The sequence below is a fragment of the Hyla sarda genome, chromosome 2 (genome assembly GCF_029499605.1).
Source record: "Hyla sarda isolate aHylSar1 chromosome 2, aHylSar1.hap1, whole genome shotgun sequence".
NCBI classification, from domain to species: domain Eukaryota; kingdom Metazoa; phylum Chordata; class Amphibia; order Anura; family Hylidae; genus Hyla; species Hyla sarda.
This window is the reverse complement of record NC_079190.1, coordinates 40,728,408-40,750,295: the sequence shown is the minus strand read 5'-3', so window position 1 is coordinate 40,750,295 and position 21,888 is coordinate 40,728,408. Positions and strand designations below refer to the sequence as shown.

Here is a 21,888-nt window from a genome sequence, read left to right as displayed (position 1 = left end):
TTGCCGGCTGCATGATTGCAAGAAGCTCAGGACAACAGCCTACCATCCCCAAGGGAATCTGTGAGAGGATCAATCAAGTGTTCATCCAGATGCTCAGAGCAGCCTCGATCTCGAAGCACGAAGAGTGGCCACAGCTGCTGCCAGAACTTCTGGAAATCTACAACAACACTGTTCACTGCTCTACGGGGTATACGCCCTTTTTCTTGATGATGGACCGACACGGCCAATTGCCAAAGGATCGAACCTTTGGGTTACAGGCGCCTTTCAACAATTCTCCTCAGGATTCCCAAGGTTGGGTGTCAGAGCAACAACGAAGAATTGAGGAAGCTAAGGACATCGTTGAGAAGAAAATGGGTGAAGTTCATGAGCGCCAGCAGAAAGACTATAATCGACATGCTTCAGCTCAGCCCTTGCAGCTTGGAGATAAAGTGTGGCTCAGAAAATTTCCTAGAACCCATAAATTGGACTCCCTCTGGGAAACGGAGCCATACACCATCACTGCAGTTCCTTACCCTGAAATGGACCTGTATGAGATACAAAAAGATCGGTTCGAGCCACAAGTGGTTCACCGGAATAGGATAAAAGTGTGCCGGAAAGAAGATATGCTTGGCCCATCTCCTCCTACTCCTCCTGATCCTCCTGCTACTTCTACTCCACCTCCGACAAGGCCTGTGAGAGAGTATGTGCCGGGTGAAGGAATTCATCCCACCATGGATGTTCCTTTGTTCCCATCTCAGCAGCCTATGATGTATTGGGGCATACCGTTCCCAGCTCCATCCAGTCAGCCGACACTAGTCGCACCAACCAGACAGTTGCCAGTAGCTGTTGCCCCATGTCAACCACCATTGGTCGCTACACCCAACCTCAGTCCTGCTCCAGTGACCGCTCCGGACATTGAAGCCACTACTCTATCTGTCTTAAGAGAACCCCTCAGTTCTACCGAAGAAGTTGCTCCTGTTTCCAGCCCTCCAGCTGGTCCCTCGGGGACTGAAGTTCTTGAAGAATCCTCAAGTGAAGGAACTCCTAATGACTCGGAGGTGGTGTTGCGGCGTTCTCAAAGGACTACACAGGGAAAATTACCCATCAGGTACCAGGACTCACATTTAGTGCCTGCACACATAGTACCTTTAATAACCCACTTCAATGCTCTGCCGATCACTTTTCAGTACCCTAGATTACTCACTTAATGTACTACCTCAAAATGTCTCTAGTATATACACAAAAACAAAATAAATATCTCACTTCAGAAAAACACTTAAGGAATTGTAGCATATTGATACCCAATTCCTGCCACTGTTAGGTACACTTCTTCTCATCTTTATTCATTGCGTGTGTGAGATGCTCTGCCTGGCCAGTAGATGCTCTTGCTAGTACAAAAAAAATAAACACGTAATCCTAAGAATAACCTGGATAGGTTGTTTTGGAAGTGCTCTAGGGGTAAGTAGCGTGTAGTCGATAGACCCTAGCAGCCACCCTTACTGTGACCTAGCTTCCAGCTAGCCAGTATACACTTTGTGTACTAACTAACAAGTAACTTATTGTTTGGCATATAAAATGTGTGAGATAATACAAATGTCTAGTCAGCTTGATGCAAAAGGTAAATAGAGCTGTACTAATGTTTAGCTAGCCTTATGTACAGAAGTATGTGCTAATGTTCAGTTTAGCCTCATCAAAATGTATAGAGAGCTAATAAAAGTGTCTTAGGCGGCTATCTAATTGTCTAGTGAGACCTAATTGCCTAGTAAGCTTCAAAATGTATAATAAGTTTAACAAAGTTGTATAGGAAGCTAGAAACTAAAGTATAGATAGCTTCTTTAAATGTCTAGATAGCACTAAATGTCTAGATAGCATTACATATCTAGATAGCATTAAATGTCTAGATAGCACTAAATGTCTAGATATCATTTAATGTCTAGATAGCCTTATATGCCTAGATAGATTTCTAATGTGTTTAGTCTACTTAGGATGTATAGCAAAAGTATAGATCATCCTGTTCTACAGCATCCTGTTCTAGTCCTAATCCCTCTGTCTCAGGGGACAGACGTCGAGGCCGACTTATCTCTAGTAAAGGGATTTGTGGTGTCCTGGTACCGCATTATATACGGTACCTATGTATGTTTGGGTCCCCATAGCCAGAGTCCCTAAGACATAGTCACTTATTTAACCCCTAGTCGCCTCTATTCTAGTGTATAAATCACTAAGTTATTCAAAGGTTAATGTAAATAGAATAACATATGTAAATAAATGGTTAATTACTTGTTTCCAGTAGCGTTGCAGGACCTGCGGGTCATGTGACTAGGTGAACTCTATGGTATTAGGCTTAAGGACCTTTGGAGGCCCTGTGACGTAAGCAATCCCATTACACCATGTAATGGTGAATGGCAGATGTTCAGACCAATCAGATTCGCCCCGCCCCCTGCCCATATAAGGGAGCGGCGGCCATTTTTCTCTCTCTTACCCCGTGGGCTGTCATGAGAGAAGGATCTGCGCAGCAATTATCGCAGTGAGTTAGGCCTGAGCCTTGCGGCAACGGCTGAACAATCTAATTATAGAGTGTATCAATTCCCCAAAAACTTTGCAGCATAACCGGACCTAATAACTCCCCTAAACCCGGACGGATCTGCAAATCTCTTCCTAAATTCAGAGACTGTATATCTAGCTCAAGGTCCGCAACTACTGCAAGTCACTAAGCAACCTAAAGACTGTTTGCATGAGACTGTTACTGTGCAGAGAATATTGCAAGCACTTCAGTAAAAGTTATCCAAGTTCAAGTTCAAATCTCCTTGTGGACCTTCAGTTATTTTATGCACCTATCGTTACTGGGAAGGGCGGCAATAGGCCGGAACATTGATTCAGCATACCAGCCCTCAACTTGGCGTCAAGAACTCTAGAGTTAACAGACCAGGCCAGATTTTCCAGAAAGGTGGCCAGGACCCAGAGGACCTCGCAGCTTGCTGGACCAATACTTGTAATTAACGTGACCTGTAATGCAGGACTTGACTACTTGTAGTGACAGCAGACATAGACTTGAGACTTACTGGAGAGACTTGTAGCTTTTGGGTTACTCCAGATGCTGATCACTTGTCTTGAGATCTCTACTAGCTGCTGCTTCAGCAAAGACTTGTTCTCAGATCAGATGGTAGGGTCTGAGAGAGAGAATTGCAAATGGCCACCCCTTTATATAGGGGGGGGGGCTGGACTAAAGCCCATTGGTCAAGCTGTGGGTCATAGGTTAAAGCTGCGCTCTCTGGGAGAACATGTGACAACAGATCATGTGACTTAACATAACAGGTGACAGGCTTACTCTCAGGTCCTTGAGACCTCCCACATGTCCTTGAGACTATCTAGACATAGGGTCCTGTCTATGCATTAAAGGAACACACACCACATTTATTAAACTAACAGGAGAACAAGGGGAGTCCCTGCAGGGGAGCCCCCAGGTCACTCAACTTGAGGGACTCAACCTGACAGGGCCTACAGGTAGTACAGGACCATGTACCTGTACTGGGACATCACAATATGACAGAGCAGTTTTTGCTCTAGAGCAGCTCTTCCTATTCTACTATAAATAGAGACAGGAACTAGTAATCACGGATGGCCATTTTGGATCCTAAGAAGTTCAGATGCACTATTATCACACCATTAGGGCTTAGATACACACACACACACCACTCACACTCACATACATTCACACAAACATCACTGACACACGCACACATACACATTACTTACACACGTACCACTGAAACACACACATACACACATGTGGTGTCCCGGTACCGTATTTCATACATTACCTTGTGGTGAGGTCCCCAAAGACAGAGTCCCTAGGAACAGTGGGGGTCCTCTACCTTAGCTAGTCCCTCGTCACCCCATAGTTAGTTAATATTTATGTGAATAAATATGTAAATATGTCTATTAAAGATCATGTGACTTAGTTCAGAACTCTATGGTTTGCTGAAGGACCTTTGGTGGTTCTCATGACATGTGATCACCCACAATGCAATGTAATGGTGAGTGACAGCTGGTTGGACCAATCCAAACCGGCCAGCCCCTGCCCATATAAGGGAGCTGTGCCATCATGATCGCTCTCTTGGGTTGCTGACTCTGAATGAGGTAGGACCTCCACAGCTTACAAGACAAATTACTAGGCCTAAGCCTTGCGGCCTAAGACTGCGCTAGAGACGGATAGTTCATACAATTCTCTGCTACCTCAGCAAGATCTCCGGACCTAATCAAACCCCTAAATTCGGCGGATCTATGCAAATACAATCCTCTAAAGCAAACTTTCCGGTCCTAAGCATCTATCAATCACTGCTGTGCTGTTTCAATAGACTCTGTTATCTGGACTGTTACCGTAATTGCAAATACAGAAAATCTTCAGTAAAGATTCCGCAAGTTTTAAGTTCAGCACTGCTGTGGACATTCTATTTATTTCACACTCACCTATCGCTCTTGGGAAGGGTGGCGATAGGCCCAGCATCAATACAGAGTTTTAACCCTCACCCTGGCGTCACGAGTGACAAGGGTTAAAAGTGCCCTTTCAGTATCTAGAACAGCAACACCCCAACTAACCTACACCCCACAAGGCTTTCCTCACAGTTCCTCACCACACACACTTATATACACACACATAAACAAACACAACTGACACAGATACACATACGCAGCACTTAGACACACACCAATGACACACACATACACACACACAAGCAGACAAACATACACCACACACACACTACTGACACACACAGTCTTCCCCTCTTCCTTTCTATAGTAATGCTGCTTAGCACTCTAGTCTTGAGGAGCTGCAGGAAAGTGACTAATGGGGCAGGTCCTTAAAGGGGTACTCCATTGGAAAAATTTTTTTTAACTCAACTGGTGCCACAAAGGTAAACAGATTTGTAAATTACTTCTATTTAAAAATCTTAATCCTTCCAGTACTCATCAGCTGCTGTATTCTCCACATGAAGTTGTATTTCTTTCTGGAGTTCTTTTCTGTCTGACCACAGTGTTCTCTGCTGACACTTCTGTCCGTGTCAGGAACTGTCCAGAACAGGAGAGATTTTCTATGGGGATTTACTTGTACTCTGGGCAGTTCCTGACATGGACAGAGGTGTCAGCAGAGAGCACTGTGGTCAGACTGAACAGAATTCCAGAAAGAAATACGACTTCCTCTGGAGCATACAGCAGCTGATAAGTACTGGCACCTTTAACTTGATTTAACAGTTGATTAAAAAAAAAAAAAAATATATATATATATATATATATATCTATATATATATATATATATATATATATATATATATATATATATATATGTTTTCCACTGGAGTACTCCTTTAAGTCCTCTTCTTCAATCATCTATGCTTTGAGATCATTGTAGATCAATGGTCCTAAACTTTGTCCCTCCAGATGTAGCAAAACTTCAACTCCCAGCATGCCAACGTCTATCCGGGCATGCTGGGAGTTGAAGTTTTGCAACATCTGAAGGGACACAGTTTGAGACCAATGTTGTACATAGTGGTTATATGGTAGTTTTTGCTGTGCTTTTTGGCAGTGTTAGCAGAGCTACTCCTGAGGCAAGAACCTCAACTTGCCTCATGGACAGAGAGGCCCTGGCCAGAGTCCTCTAGTGGAGACTTATTTCCATGAGAACAAAAGCAGCATGTTTAAATCTAATTGTTCCTTTTCTACCCCAACACGAGGCTCTTATACACATTAAAGAGTCCGACAATACTGTAAAAATTTGTGGGTTCAGCTGACTTTATTCTAAAGTGTGTGGCCACCTCTATGGCAACTCTAACCCTAACTAAAACCTTATCACCTAAAGTAGCACAGCCTGAACAAATAAATGAAAATATTATTTTACAGACTAAATTACATCCAAGAAAGGAGAAAAAAAAAAAACCTGAGTGACGGATAGTATTATGATAAATCTTATGCCATTTGGTGAAATGAGTAAAACGAAATATGTGCTTTTTGGCAGTAAACTTGCAAAATAAACAATTTAAAGCTTGATAGATAGGCTTAGGCGTTAGGTATCAAAAACTCCTCAAGATGGCAAAGAAAACCATCCAGAAGATTACCAGATCTGTCTTCAGCAAATGGCTACTTGAAAGTACTATGCTACACCGTCAAGACGTGACTATCTGCCATTATGTGCGCGTATTGGTATTCTGCGATGCCGTCTATCTACAGATATTTTTAATATACAAATTAAATTTTCAGATTTTCTTCATAAGCTTTTGTTTATTGCACCATCCATCTTCCCCTAATGAGACGAATGACATATTTATAAGTACATTTAAATCATCTCCAAGTACTTTCTCAAATAATGCGCGTTGTATACCAATAAATCATACACAAATATTGGTGGGCTGCAGACACGGAACAAATCTTTTTTTTTTTCTTTTCTATGTTAATCTGACCCGAATGTTATTTTAAAGTGGTAAAAATTTACATTTTCCAGTCTATTATAACATGATAAAATTGAGTATATTAGATTAAAATAGAAATAATATAATAGAAAAACAACAACTGTATGTAGTAGGACGTGTTCACAGAGTCTACCCTCAAGGAGTTAGACCACACTAAGTTACTGGAATATTAAATTTCTACTTCTCCATGTCATCATATAGCGAATGCTCTCTTGGCTATATGATGTTAGAGGAATTATCTGGGCATTTAGAAAATTTATAAATGGCCATAATTAGGTTACAAAAAAAATAAAATATATATATATATACTCACCTACCCCAGTCTCCCCACAGCTGCCGCGCTGATTTTCCTGGTGTCCAGTCCAACTGCTACTTCCTGGTGGTGTGTTTTCTCGACATGCAGTGACCACTTAGCCTATAAATGGCTGAGGCAGGACAGAGTGACAGCCAGTGATTGGCTGACAGGGGATGTTTCTGCTGAACATGTCATTAGGAAGAAGGAAGTACCGGTGAGGACCAGGCACTAGGAGAGTCAGTGCAGCAGCTGTGGGGATTGGGAGAGGTGAGTATAGTTTTTTTTTTTCCTTTTTTTAATTCACCCACAGACATATATACATTTTTTTTATAATGCCTGGACCTCTATAAAGAAACACACCATCTCATCTCACCTGTTTATGAGGGTAATGTTTGACAAAAGCATTCAAGGTAAACTAAAGAAAAAATGCACCATCACTTCAGTGTCTCTGGTTTTCTTATATACTTTGTTTTATAAAGACAACTAATTTAAAAAAAATATTTCATGAACAAGCCATGTGATTATTGGCCCAGATTATGAAGGAATGATGGATGTGGTCATATATTTCTGTATGGATATTGAAGGTTGGCCATAGTGGAAAGCCCCTGTCCTGATTATTCTATAAAGTTTATATACCCTTATAGGGCATATGGAAAGGAGTTGTTGAAAGATAAGACCTTTAGGGTAGGGTCCCACGAAGCGTATACACAATGTATTTGATGCTGCATATTTGACACGGCATATTTCAGTGCTACCAAAGTTTATGGGTATTTATTATCCCTTTCATAGAGTTTTCTGGCACAACAATAAGCAGCGTCAATTTCACAGCATTAAATATGCAGCATCAAATATTCTGTGTATACGCTATATATGACCCTAGCCTAAATGAGGTTTACCGACAGAAAGACAACAACAGCACCACAGTAAAGAAGGTGTTACATCCCAAAAGCATCCCTGGTCTAAGCAATAAATTGCTGCTGCTAATAATGAAGATAACTAAAGGGATGGGAGATGGTTTCCGTTCAGCACTCTGTATACTCAGTACAAAGACAAACATTTTCATAAGAGACCGCTACAAAGAACTTTGTGGGTGGAAAAAGATAAACAGGAAGCCTGGAATTACCTTTAAGCAACAGTGTGGCTCCTACGGAGGAGGCAGACAGGTTCAGATTACAGTCGAGGCTCTCTCTCCTGTAGATATCCTTAGTTATGCCCTAACTCCACATCCTGTGTTCTGTCTTGGTTTTTATGTTACTAGAGATAGAATTCCCCTAACAACAACAATTTGTGAAGAAGGAAGACATCTATAAGACAAGACTTTTTTTCTGGAGTAAGGAATAATTTTTGGTTAAGAAAGTCATATACAAATATTTTAAAGATCAACAGGCTATGAAATGGAGGAACGATGTTTAAAAATGTAAAGCTCCTACAAAGAATGTATCTAAAATGTGAAAAAGCTGCTTTTGCATGTGATATTACATCTCAACCTATTCAAATGAATGCAGTACAAAACACAACCTGTGGACAAAAGTGGCACTGTTTCTAAAAGTAATCAGCAATGATTTTCTAGTCACATACACAGTATAACAAAAAAAGCTTAGAAATCAAACGTCATATGCTTGTCCATATGGAAAGGATATGTTCATATTGTCAGTCCCTGTGGATCTATCCTACTTCCATTCCTCTCCTACAGCATTTAGATTATGTTTGGCTGACTGAATATCAAGAGTAAGATATTGAGAATTTACACTACTAGCTGTGCTCAATTTTTTAGCCATATTCATACACAACCATTCATGCTTTAACTTTTAGATTTATGATTAGGTTCTAAATCAGGGGTTAATGACCTGTGGCCCTTGATTCTGTCCTAAATGGTCCCCAATGATTGGGAGACAGACATACTTGTCAAAAAAGAGCACATTAATAGTTACCACTGTTTGACAATAACAATGGACATGGAGTAGAGGCCAAGGTGAGGTTGACACTTTTATGTGTTTAGGTGACACTTTTATAGTGGGGCAATGTGTAGTTGACACAGTTATGTTGGGGCACAGTCAGGGCTCAAATCCTGCAGAAACTCATGGGAACAGAGCTCCTGCACTTTTTCCACAGCAGAAACGCAGTTCCCATTAGCAGGAGTACTGCATGACTAGCCCTTAAAGGGTTACTCCACCCCTAGACATGTTATTCCCTATCCATAAGATAGGGGATAAGATGTCTGATCGCGGGGGTCTCGGCTAAGGCACCCTAGACATCCGGTGCACGGAGCAAACTTCGCTCCATGCCGAATGACTGGTGATGCAGGGCAGAGGCTCATGACGTCACAGTAATGCCCCTTTAAGGCCCAAATAGGCTTAGTCCTTAAGGGGTTAAAGGGGTATTCCCATTTGGGACATTTATTGCCTATAGACCGTATTTGGCATTATTGTCAGATGGGTGAAGGTTACAATCGGGAGAATAAGGGTTATTGGCTTCTCTGTGTGGAATTCATGTGAGGAGGAAAATGTGTATTTGTACATCTCTCTCCACTGAATCTTTTGCTTGGGCTTGAGACTCTCACAAACTTGGAAACTTCCTGGTAGTACCCAGGGTGTTCCCAGTTATAATGTTAGGAGTTTGGCCACTTTTCCATCCCAGCCTCCTCCAGAGAGGCAAGAGAAAAAACGAGACATGGACTAGGCTGAGCCTTCTGTTTCGTCAGAAGAATGGGGATAACTCATTTACATGGCTCCTTGTACTTGACTGTCCATTTTACTCAGTGCAATTTGGAGCCCCAAATGAAGTGAAAGACAGTCCTGGTACCAGCCCGGAATATGGTGAAATGAGGGAACCAGGCTGGCGTTGTGTATTGGATTACAGGTAAAATCTCATTACGCAGCACAAGAGTCTTTTCCTTCAAGGCAAATTGTCTGATGGTCCACAGTCCATTCTTGAAAATGACTTTGGCCAGATGATCCTGCCAATGCTTCAGGGCTGATCCTTCCTTCCTTAACAAGACTCCCAAGATCTTGATAAAGTCTAGTTGGGTGGAGAAGGGTAGTGGGTCACTGAGGGTGAGAGCCGACTCTCCGAAGAGCATGTTCTCCGACTCTGAGCAGCTGACCTTTGCTTATTCTTTGCTGGTCAGCACAGAAGATGGTCACGTCAGTCGTCCATGTACAGTGAACACTTGGCCACTTGACAGTCTGGTCCCAGTACGGTGATCCAGCTAACCTCTGGATTTTGCCAATTAGACTCTATGAGTAGTTCTGTAACACAAACAAAAAGAAGAGGTGAAAAAGGGCAGCCTTGTCTTACCTCAGAGAGGACCAAGGCCATTTATTCTCCACTGGGAATTCTGTGAAGAAGGATATTCAAATCAGCTCCCAGATACCACCTTTCAGAGGTAGTGTTTCATTCTGACTAGGAGCCGTGGTGCATGACTGGGATTGTATGCCAAGTCATAAATCTCTCCAGAAGCAAAGATGACCCACCAGTAGACTGGTTAAGGACTTTCTAATATAACATAGTTACTTTTCAAAGGTGTAAGATTTAATTAAAGGGTAAATTCTGGTTGCGTGCTTACTTCTGCAGCACATATACTAAAATTGGAACGATACAGAGAAGATTAGCATAGCCCCTGTTCAAGGATGACACTCAAATTTGTGAAGGTAAGTTCTGGTTGCAGTAAACAAATGTTATTAATTAGAATAAAATTCTACATGCTGACAATTTATAGGAACCTTCATAGTTTACTTCTAGTAGATATAATTCTTTCCCGATACCTTTACTGTAACAAGCTATGATCCTGTATGTCCATCATATGAACAGAATAGATTTTTTACCGCCTGGAATTAAACAATGAAGGTTCTTACTGTAGCAGAAATCTTGAAAATCCCATAGGACTGTTACAGAAAATAATACTGTAATACCCCTTTAATCACTGGAGACTTACTATCTTGAAATTTTTCTCATTATCATGTTTATACTTTAGAGAAATGTGTATCATTAAATTATTAAAAGAATAATTCTAAATAACTAACTCAAAAATAATCCCCAGACTAATTGTCAAAAAGAAAATATGTCGGGATCTGTGGTCCAAGTATTTAGTTAAAGTGAGAGAGTGTTGTACTTATGAATATTTAATGACGAGTTTATTAGTTCTGCCGATATCTCGCGTTCGTTACTTCCGTATCCTGTGGTGCGACGCTGGATAAGTTGGCCGTCTATTGTTTGGCGGTGAGCGGCTAAGTTATAAATTATGCAAATTGATGCGTCCAACTTAATTGTATACACTTAATGCTTCATGCTTGGAACTTAATTACAGTTGGGGCCAGAAGTATTTGGACAGTGACAACCATTTTTGTCATCATTTCGCCTCCGTACAACAACACAATGGATGACACAAAGCCGTCTATAGCTGACTAAGGTGGAAACGTTCAAACCTTAATTTAAAGGGTTCAACAAACAAATTGCAATAACCTTTCAGATATTACAGATATTTTAAAATAAATACACAAATAAGGATTATATTTTGTATCTAATTTTCTTGATTTTTTTATTCACCCTGGACATTATACAGCATAGGTGGGTTACAAATGCACCACTGGCATGGTAGATCCACAAATGTTCTTTGTACCCTCTTGGTTATGGAGTTGCACCAGCATTTTCTGCATTAGGCTAAGTTTCCACTTGTTTTTTTCTCTGGCAGTTTTTGGAAAACTGCCACTGCAGTTTTTGAGCCAAAGTCAGAAGTGGATCCATAAGAGAGGAGAAGTGTAAATCCTTCCTTTATATGTCCTATTCCTTTTGAATACATTTCTGGCATTGGTTCAAAAACTGCAGTGGCAGATATCCAAAAACTGCCAGAAAAAAAAGCAAGTGGAAACTTTGCCTAACTATGGGGAGTTTCTGATTATTTTTGTTACCTGGATGCAAATACTTTGCAGTCAATGACTCTCTGAAGTTTGGAACCCATAGACATTATCAATAGTTGAGTTTCCTCCCTTGAATTGCTTTGCCAAGTCTTTACTACAGTCACCTTCAGTTGCTGCTGGTTTGTTGGTCTTTCTCCATACAGTTTTATCTTCAACAAGTGAATTGTGGGAGATGCAAGCCAGCAGCATGGTTCTCCGGCCCCGGGTGTGTGCTGGGCCCGGGAGTAGCGGGCAATTAAAATTTTTTGGGGGGGATTTAATGTGACTGGTGGCGGAAAGCGTGCCCTTTTCCCGGCCGGTCCTTCGGACGACGGCCAAATGGAGCGTCCGGTCAGTCCACCCCTGGGCTGCAGCTCTCTAATTACATGATTTAGACGGCCGTGGGGCCCCTTTTAGTTCGAGGCCTTAGGCGGCTGCCTAAATCGCCTAATTAGAGAGTCGCCTCTGTCTGGGATACTATGTGCACACACCCATTTTGGTAAGCTGTCAGTACACCACTGAATCCCTACAGCCACTGTTTCGCTCCTTCCTCAGGGGGCTTGCATTTTTATAAAGTCACACAGATTTATCAAAACCTATCCAGAGGAAAAGTTGCCCATTTGTCCACAGCAACCAATCAGATTGCTTCTTTCATTTTGCAGCGGCCTTGTTAAAAATGAAAGATGCAACCTGATTGGTTGCTATGGGCAACTGGGCAACTTTTCCTCTGGACAGGTTTTGATAAATCTCCCCCATAATTGTTGCAGTGGTTAAAAAGTTGCACAAAAACACCATACAAAGTTGAGTACTGATGTAATAAATGTGATCAGCAGATTTATCACATGCCCTGCACCATGTAATAAATTTGGCGCAAGCAAACAGTTTCCAACACATGAATTAATTGAGTAAAAGACATTCATCTGCATCACTTTCATGAATACCCCCCATGGTTTGCACTTACCTGTGCTTTTGCTGTGCAGGGGAACACCCCCTGGGCACTTGAGCCTCATTTGAAAAATTACAAAAAGGATAATGGCCCTGATTTTCTAAGAGTGGAGGGTAGGTTTTTTTGTGGGTTTTAATCCCCTAAAATTTGTTTTCCACGGTATTTACTAAGGTTTCCCCCACATTTTGCACTTTTCCATACACTTTGTTTTTTTTTACACATGCTCTGATCTGTCTGGTTTTCCTCAGCTCAAATCAACCCTATTTTCTGTGGAAACCTTAGTAAATATGTTGGGTTTTTGTTAAAATGCCGGGAACACGCCCCATTTTTGGCATACACGCCCACTTCCCCTGATGGCCACGCCCCTTTTCCTGGTTTTCGCAGTAAAATGGAGAGTTTTTTTTTTTTCGGGTTTACAATGGTAAATCAGAGCCAATATCTCCGTGCTGGAAAGAACTCCAAACAGAAGCTGCCAAGTTCTGAGAACCTGCTCATCTTAAAGGGGTACTCACGTGGAAAACTTAATTTTTTAAATCAACTGGTGCCAGAAAGTTAAACAGATTTGTAAATCACTTCTATTAAAAAATCTTAAAGGGGTATTCCAGGCAAAAAATTTTTTTTATATATCAACTGGCTCCGGAAAGTTAAACAGATTTGTAAATTACTTCTATTAAAAAATCTTAATCCTTCCAATAGTTATTAGCTTCTGAAGTTTACTGTCTAACTGCTCAATGATGATGTCACGTCCCGGGAGCTGTGCATGATGGGAGAATATTCCCATAGGAACTGCACAGCTCCCGGAACGTGACATCATCATTGAGCAGTTAGACAGAAAACAACAACTCAACTTCAGAAGCTAATAACTATTGGAAGGATTAAGATTTTTTAATAGAAGTAATTTACAAATCTGTTTAACTTTCCTGAGCCAGTTGATATGTAAAAAAAAAAGTTTGGGCCTGGAATACCCCTTTAACCCCTTAAGGACTCAGGGTTTTTCCGTTTTTGCACTTTCGTTTTTTCCTCCTTACCTTTTAAAAATCATAACCCTTTCAATTTTCCACCTAAAAATCCATATTATGGCTTATTTTTTGCGTCGCCAATTCTACTTTGCAGTGACATTAGTCATTTTACCCAAAAATGCACAGCGAAACGGAAAAAAAAATCATTGTGCGACAAAATCGAAAAAAAAACGCCATTTTGTAACTTTTGGGGGCTTTCGTTTCTACGCAGTGCATATTTCGGTAAAAATTACACCTTATCATTATTCTGTAGGTCCATACGGTTAAAATGATACCCTACTTATATAGGTTTGATTTTGTCGCACTTCTGGAAAAAATCATAACTACATGCAGGAAAATTTATACGTTTAAAAATGTCATCTTCTGACCCCTATAACTTTTTTATTTTTCCACGTATGGGGTGGTATGAGGACTCATTTTTTGCGCCGTGATCTGAAGTTTTTATCGGTATGATTTTTGTTTTGATCGGACTTTTTGATCACTTTTTATTCATTTTTTAATGATATAAAAAGTGACCAAAATACGCTTTTTTGGACTTTGGAATTTTTTTGCGCGTACGCCATTGACCGTACGGCTTAATTAATGATATATTTTTATAGTTCGGACATTTACGCACGCGGCGATACCACATATGTTTATTTTTTATTTTTTTTACACTGTTTTATTTTTTTTATGGGAAAAGGGGGGTGATTCAAACTTTTATTAGTGAAGGGGTTAAATGACCTTTATTAACACTTTTTTTTTACATTTTTTTTGCAGTGTTATAGGTTCCATAGGGACCTATAACACTGCACACACTGATCTCTAATGCTGATCACTGGCGTGCATTAACACGCCTGTGATCAGCATTATCGGCGCTTGACTGCTCCTGCCTGGATCTCAGGCACGGAGCAGTCATTCGTCGATCGGACACCGAGGAGGCAGGTAAGAGCCCTCCCGGTGTCCGATCAGCTGTTCGGGACGCCGCGATTTCACCGCGGCGGTCCCGAACAGCCCGACTGAGCAACCGGGTCACTTTCACTTTCACTTTAGAAGCGGCGGTCAGCTTTGACCGCCGCTTCTAAAGGGTTAATACCGCACATCGCCGCGATCGGCGATGTGTGGTATTAGCCGCGGGTCCCGGCCGTTGATTAGCGCCGGGACCAACGCGATATGATGCAGGATCGCGGCGCGATCCCGCTTCATATCGCGGGAGCCGGCGCAGGACGTAAATATACGTCCTGCGTCGTTAAGGGGTTAATCCTTCCAGTACTTTTTTGGAGCTGTATACTAAAGAGAAATCCAAAAAAGAAATGCATTTCCTCTGATGTCATGACCACAGTGCTCTCTGCTGACCTCTGCTGTCCATTTTGAGAACTGTCCAGAGCAGCATATGTTTGCTATGGGGATTTTCTCCTACTCTGGACAGTTCCTAAAATGGACAGCAGAGGTCAGCAGAGAGCACTGTGGTCATGACATCAGAGGAAATGCATTTCTTTTTTGGATGTCTCTTTAGCATACAGCCCCTAAAAAGTACTGGAAGGATTAAGATTTTTTTAATAGAAGTGATTTACAAATCTGTTTAACTTTCTGGCACCAGTTGATTTAAAAAAAAAAAAAAAAAGTTTTCCACTGGAGTACCCCTTTAAGTGAACACAATGGAGACATTCACTAGGGTCTACTGCATATGGGATCATTGACAAATTATCTACCAGGCCTTATAAATGATGTATTATGTGCAGGGGGGTAACTATAGGGGGGGGGGCAGAGGTAGCAGTTCCATCCGGGCCCTGTGACTGAGCGGGACCCATGAGAAGACACCAGTAGTATGAATGACACATGGTAGACATGCGGCCCCGTTACAGATTTTGCATTGGAGCATTGAACCTACAATTGAGGCCTCTGATCCAGTAAGATGACTATAAAGCAGTTATAAGGGGAGATCAGTATCACCAGAATCATCAGACTTACAAAGCACTAAAAAATCCCGGCCCAACACTGGTACCACAGCAATAAACAGATAGTCTACATCTCACATGAAAAATATATATTCTATAAATGTCACAGCTGTTAAAAAGTCCGGAATATGACTTCATTCTGAACAGCGACACAGAGAACAAGATCTCTAGGCCTATAAAATAAGAACTTATTCCTTGTGTCACCTCCTGGACCGCATCCAAGTGCTGCACCTGAATAATAGATTCAATAATGATGAAACTGCTAAGGGAGCAGGACGGCGCACACCTTGTCTGCTTAATGGTTCACTTCATCCAAGTAAATGCAACTCAGAGAGTTATGAGTAGAATATGTCAGGCTATCCAAAAAAGCTGCAAATATAAAGTTAAAACAGATGTTTTTGTGGATAGCATTAGATAGATAACCTCCAGAAGGTGCAGTGTACAGAGAATACTGCAAATGATAGCAAACAGTGGCCAAATATCAGCACGTCATTTCCTGAAGTGGATGGGCGGACAATATCCAAGAGCTATTGCTTCTGTTGAAGAGAAAAAGACTACCAAAACCTGTCCAGAGAAAAAGATGCTGAGTTACCCATAGCAACCAATCAGATCGCTTCTTTCATTTTTGAAAAGGCCTCTTAAAAATGAAAGAAGCGATCTGATTGGTTGCTATGGGCAACTCAACAACTTTTCCTCTGGACAGGTTTTGATAAATCTCCCCCTAAGCTCCCATTCAAGCTACAGAAATGCTGTGCAGATTCCTCGTACAGCACCCTCTGTGTTTCGTGGGTCACCCATAAGCTCATTACGATTTAAAGGGGTACTCCGCTGCTCAGCGTTGGGAACAAACTGTTCCAAACACTGGAGCCAGCGAAGGGAGCTCGTGATGTAATAGCTCCCCCCCCCCCCCCCCATGACGTCACTCTGGGGCGTGACGTCATGAGGCACAGGGGCTATAACGTCACGAGCTCCCGTTGCCGGCTCCAGCGTTCGGAACAGTTTGTTCCCAATGCTGAGCAGAGGAGTACCCCTTTAAGCTTATCACTAAGAGGTGCCCCACTGAAACACATAAAGCATTTGTTCTTCTATAATGTCTGCTTTGTATTATTTTAAAATGGATCTGAAACAAAAGCAGGTTTTGTACGTGACTTCTGCTCTGTCTGGGTTCTGGATTTTTCCTTTTCTATTTGCATTTTCATCCCTGTACCTATTTACCCTATTGCATAGCGTGATCTTTTTTTGAAATAATACAAAGCAGATGTCACAGAAGAATACTTGACACGTTTCGAGGAAGGGGGAGTGTCATCCCTTAGTTATAAGCTTACAACTTAAAGGGGGGGGGGGACCTGAAATGTGTCAAAGAAGAACAAATGCACATTTCAGGGGGTCCCCGACTAGTCATAAGCTCGGGTCATGAGATGAGCCAATGGTCTCCCTCCTCCTCCCCTTTTGAGATGTACGTTATTTACTTTATCATGGCATACATTATGTTGCCTGTTGTGTTTCCATTTCAATATATAAGATACAGATGAATTATCCTCTACTTTTGTAGTTACAATTATGTTGTATATATAATCATATCTTCATATATTAATTATTTTTAAGTGCAGGCTCCGGAGATATCGCCCTATTTCTTGATGTCCCCATTTCTCTTTTTTTATTGTATGCACTCATTTTAATCATGTTTCAATAAAATGTTGCTGTTTTTACATAGGTTATACTTACATGTGACCCCTTTGGTTTCTTTGGTTTGGTATATATTTGATATGGAGTTCACCTTACCTTTTGTCATATTGTACTATATGATATCACAGTGGCTACTTTAGCTGCACCATATACTTTTTGTTTTGGTAGGGTGTACATGTAGATTAGTTAGACACACACCCCTGTGTCATTTGTATATTTTCTTTGGTTTGTCATTTTGGTAATTTCATTTATCCTAATGTATTGGGTGATTCAGGGGGGGGGGGGGGGGGTAGTTTCACCCCTTAGTCATAAGCTCACTACTCAAGCTTATGACTAAGTGGTGACCCCCTGAAACACATCAAGAAGATGTCGCAGAAAAACAAATTCTTGATGCGTTTCAAGGGCTCACCCCTTAGCCATAAGCTTGAGCCATGAGCTTGCTTATGACTAAGGGGTGACATCCTCCTACCCTGAAACGTGACACGTCAGGGATCTGTTCTTCTGTGACGTCTGCTTCGTATTATTGTTAAATGGATCTACAGGGTGGGCCATTTATATGGATACACCTTACTAAAATGAGAATGGTTGGTGATATTAACTTCCTGTTTGTGGCACATTAGTATATGTGAGGGGGGAAACTTTTCAAGATGGGTGGTGACCATAGCGGCCATTTTGAATCCAACTTTTGTTTTTTTAAATAGGAAGAGGGTCATGTGACACATCAAACTTATTGGGAATTTCACAAGAAGAACAATGATGTGCTTGGTTTTAAAGTAACTTTATTATTTCATGAGTTATTTACAAGTTTCTGACCACTTATAAAATGTGTTCAATGTGCTGCCCATTGTGATGGATTGTCACTGCAACCCTCTTCTCCCACTCTTCACACACTGATAGCAACACCGCAGGAGAAATGCTAGAACAGGCTTCCAGTATCCGTATACACTGCTATATACTACTATATACACCGCAGGAGAAATGCTAGAACAGGCTTCCAGTATCCGTATACACTGCCATATACTACTATATACACAGCAGGAGAAATGCTAGCACAGGCTTCCAGTATCCGTATACACTTCTATATACTACTATATACACCGCAGGAGAAATGCTAGCACAGGCTTCCAGTATCCGTATACACTGCTATATACTACTATATACACCGCAGGAGAAATGCTAGAACAGGCTTCCAGTATCCGTATACACTGCTATATACTACTATATACACAGCAGGAGAAATGCTAGCACAGGTTTCCAGTCTCCGTAGTTTCAGGTGCTGCACATCTCGTATCTTCCCAGCATAGACAATTGCCTTCAGATGACCCCAAAGATAAAAGTCTAAGGGGGTCAGATCGGGAGACCTTGGGGGCCATTCAACTAGCTCACGATGACCAATCCACTTTCCAGGAAATTGTTCATCTAGGAACGGTCGGACCTGGCACCCATAATGTGGTGGTCACCATCTTGCTGGAAAAACACCATCTTGCCAGCTTCAGTGCATAAAGAGGGAAACACATCATCATGTAGCAATTTCGCATATCCAGTGACCTACATGATGATGTGTTTCCCTCTTTATGCACTGAAGCTGGCACGTTCCCTGAGTTTTTCCAGCAAGATCTTGCACCACCACATTATGGGTGTCAGGTCCGAGCATTCCTAGGTAAACAGTTTCCTGGAAAGTGGATTGGTCGTCGTGGGCCAGTTGAATGGCCCCCAAGGTCTCCCGATCTGACCCCCTTAGACTTTTATCTTTGGGGTCATCTGAAGGCAATTGTCTATGCTGTGAAGATACGAGATGTGCAGCACCTGAACCTACGGATCCTGGAAGCCTGTGCTAGCATTTCTCCTGCGGTGTATATAGTAGTATATAGCAGTGTATACAGATACTGGAAGCCTGTGCTAGCATTTCTCCTGCGGTGTATATAGTAGTATATAGCAGTGTATACGGATACTGGAAGCCTGTGCTAGTATTTCTCCTGCGGTGTTGCTATCAGTGTGTGAAGAGTGGGAGAAGAGGGTTGCATTGACAATCCAACACAATGGGCAGCACATTGAACACATTTTATAAGTGGTCAGAAACTTGTAAATAACTCATGAAAGAATAAAGTTACGTTAAAACCAAGCACATCATTGTTTTTTATGTGAAATTCCCAATAAGTTTGATGTGTCACATGACCCTCTTCCTATTGAAAAAACTAAATTTGGATTCAAAATGGCCAACTTCAAAATGGCCGCCATGGGCACCACCCATCTTGAAAAGTTTCTCCCCTCACATATACTAATGTGCCACAAACAGGAAGTCAATATCACCAACCATTCCCATTTTATTAAAGGGGTACTCCGGTGGAAAACTTTTTTTTTTCTTAAATTAACTGGTGCCAGAAAGTTAAACAGATTTGTAAATTACTTCTATTAAAAAATCTTACTCCTTCCAGTACTTTTTAGCTTCTGAATACAGCGGATATTATTTTCTTTTTGAAACACAGAGCTGTCTGCTGACATCATGACCACAGTGCTCTCTGCTGACATCTCTGTCCATTTTAGGAACTGTCCAGAGCAGCATATGTTTTTTATGGGGATTTTCTCCTACTCTTGCCAGTTCCTAAAATGGACAGCAGAGGTCAGCAGAGAGCACGGTGGTCATGATGTCAGCAGACAGCTCTGTGTTTCAAATGGAAAAGAATTTCCACTGTAGTATTCAGCAGCTAATAAGTACCGGAAGGATTAATATTTTTTAATAGAAGTAATTTACAAATCTGTTTAACTTTCTGGCACCAGTTGATTTAAAAAAAAAAGTTTTTCACTGGAGTATCCCTTTAAGGTGTATCCATATAAGTGGCCCACCCTGTATAATAAAAGCAAGTTATAGATACAGGACTTTTGTCTGGGTGCTGGAATTTTCCATTTCTACTTGCGTTTACATCCCTGTACCTATTTACCCTATTGTATTGCGTGATCCCTTTTTGAAATAATAAAAAGCAGACTTTACAGAAGAACAAATGCTTGATAGTGTTGGGCACAAATATTCGAAATGCAAATATTTATTGCGAATATCGCATATTCGTGAATTTGCGAATATTGCGAATATAGCGCTAAATATTCGCAATTTACGAATAGTCGCATTTTTTTTCACAGTACACATCACAGTGATCATCCCTCCCTGCTTCCAGATCGTGGTGTAAACAAGGCTCCAATACTAGTTACTGTGTCAGACTGGCGGGCGCCCGAATTTTTGCGCATGCAAATTTTTGCGCAGATTGATCCCTCCCTTCTTTTAGCTCATTTATCACGCGGTATTGCACATGCAAATTTTATAGCGCATAGTAAAAAAAAAAGTCTGCGAATATGTGAATTTTGCAAATATATGACGAATATTCGTCCATATATTTGCAAAATATCGCAAATTTGAATATGGCCTATGCCGCTCAACATTAATGCTTGACATGTTTCAAGGGGGAGGGGGGGTTCATCAGCTCATGACTCAAGATTATGACTCCCTGAAATGCCTCAAGAAGATGACACAGAAGGACAAATTTTTGACGCGTTTTAGGGGGTCAGCCCTTAGTCATGAGCCAATAACTATAGGGTGACCCTTTCAAAACCCATCAAGCATTTGTTCTTCTGTGACGTTTGCTTTGTATTATTTTAAAATGGATCCCAAATAAAAGTAACTATTATACATGACTTCTGTCTGGGCACTGATTTTTTTCTTTTCCACCTATTCACCATCTTTTATTGCGTGCCAGTCTTCACTGACGTCCCTGCATTTTATTCACTGATCCAAATTTATTGGAGGAACATTAATAGAGATCTCATTGCAGTAAAGGGGTGGACTTCTAACTGTGGCCCTCCATCTGTTGCAAAACTACAACTTCCCAGCATGCCCGGACAGCCTACGGCTGTCCGGTCATGCTGGGAGTTGTAGTTTTGCAACAGCTGGAGGACCACAGTTTGGAGTCCACTGGAGTAAAGGATCACTGCCGTGCATGAACATGAATGCTAGAATTATAGATTATTTACAAATTAGAAATATTTAAAAACGAGTTTACATTTTCAGTAAAATTCCTTGGATTACCCCCCCCCCCCCCCCCATACTGACTCATCGGCGGCTATTCTTTCTGCATGCAAAAACCCTATGTGATAAAGTGAACAAGGATATCCTTTGTGTGCTCCAGATCACATTCGACTGCAGAGGTAAATGCAGCTTTTCATGTTTCCTCAGGGAAGGGAATCAATATGCGTGAAGGCATCAGGTTGTAGACGGTGCAGCCATCGAAATATTAGCCTAATACCGAGATCATGACTGCGGCTGACGGTTATTTTTGTGTTTTTTTTAAGGCAACAAAAAAACTAAATTAAAACAAAATAAAGAAAGAAATAAAAAAAAAATCTATTTCTACAGATAATTCTAACCATAATGTTTAAAGCAACTAAAGCTGAAAATTGATTTTCAATTCGGATTGCCAGCACTTCCCCGACGTGGTGTTACTGATGACTGCACAGGAAGACGTTCAGCACTGCAGTATGAGGTTATGCACCGCCGCCATACAAAGAATTGTCTATGTGTCACTCCAGTAAGACGGCACAAGTGGAGATTCTGTTCCATTAACCCCCCCCCCCCCCCCAGTATATGTACAGCCGCCGCTGCTGCCAGGCTTTATGGTCCGTAT

General features: G+C 41.4%; 1 long non-coding RNA gene and 1 other non-coding gene across 2 annotated transcripts in view; both read left to right on the top strand.

Annotated features, from left to right (window-relative positions):
- Positions 1 to 21,888, top strand: part of LOC130358403 (uncharacterized) — a 69,539-nt gene that overhangs the window by 27,489 nt on the left and 20,162 nt on the right. The gene's annotated exons all lie outside the window — the stretch shown is intronic.
- LOC130359707 (U6 spliceosomal RNA) lies at positions 10,293 to 10,399 on the top strand. The gene has a single exon (XR_008890402.1). It is a non-coding gene; the product is annotated as a U6 spliceosomal RNA (small nuclear RNA).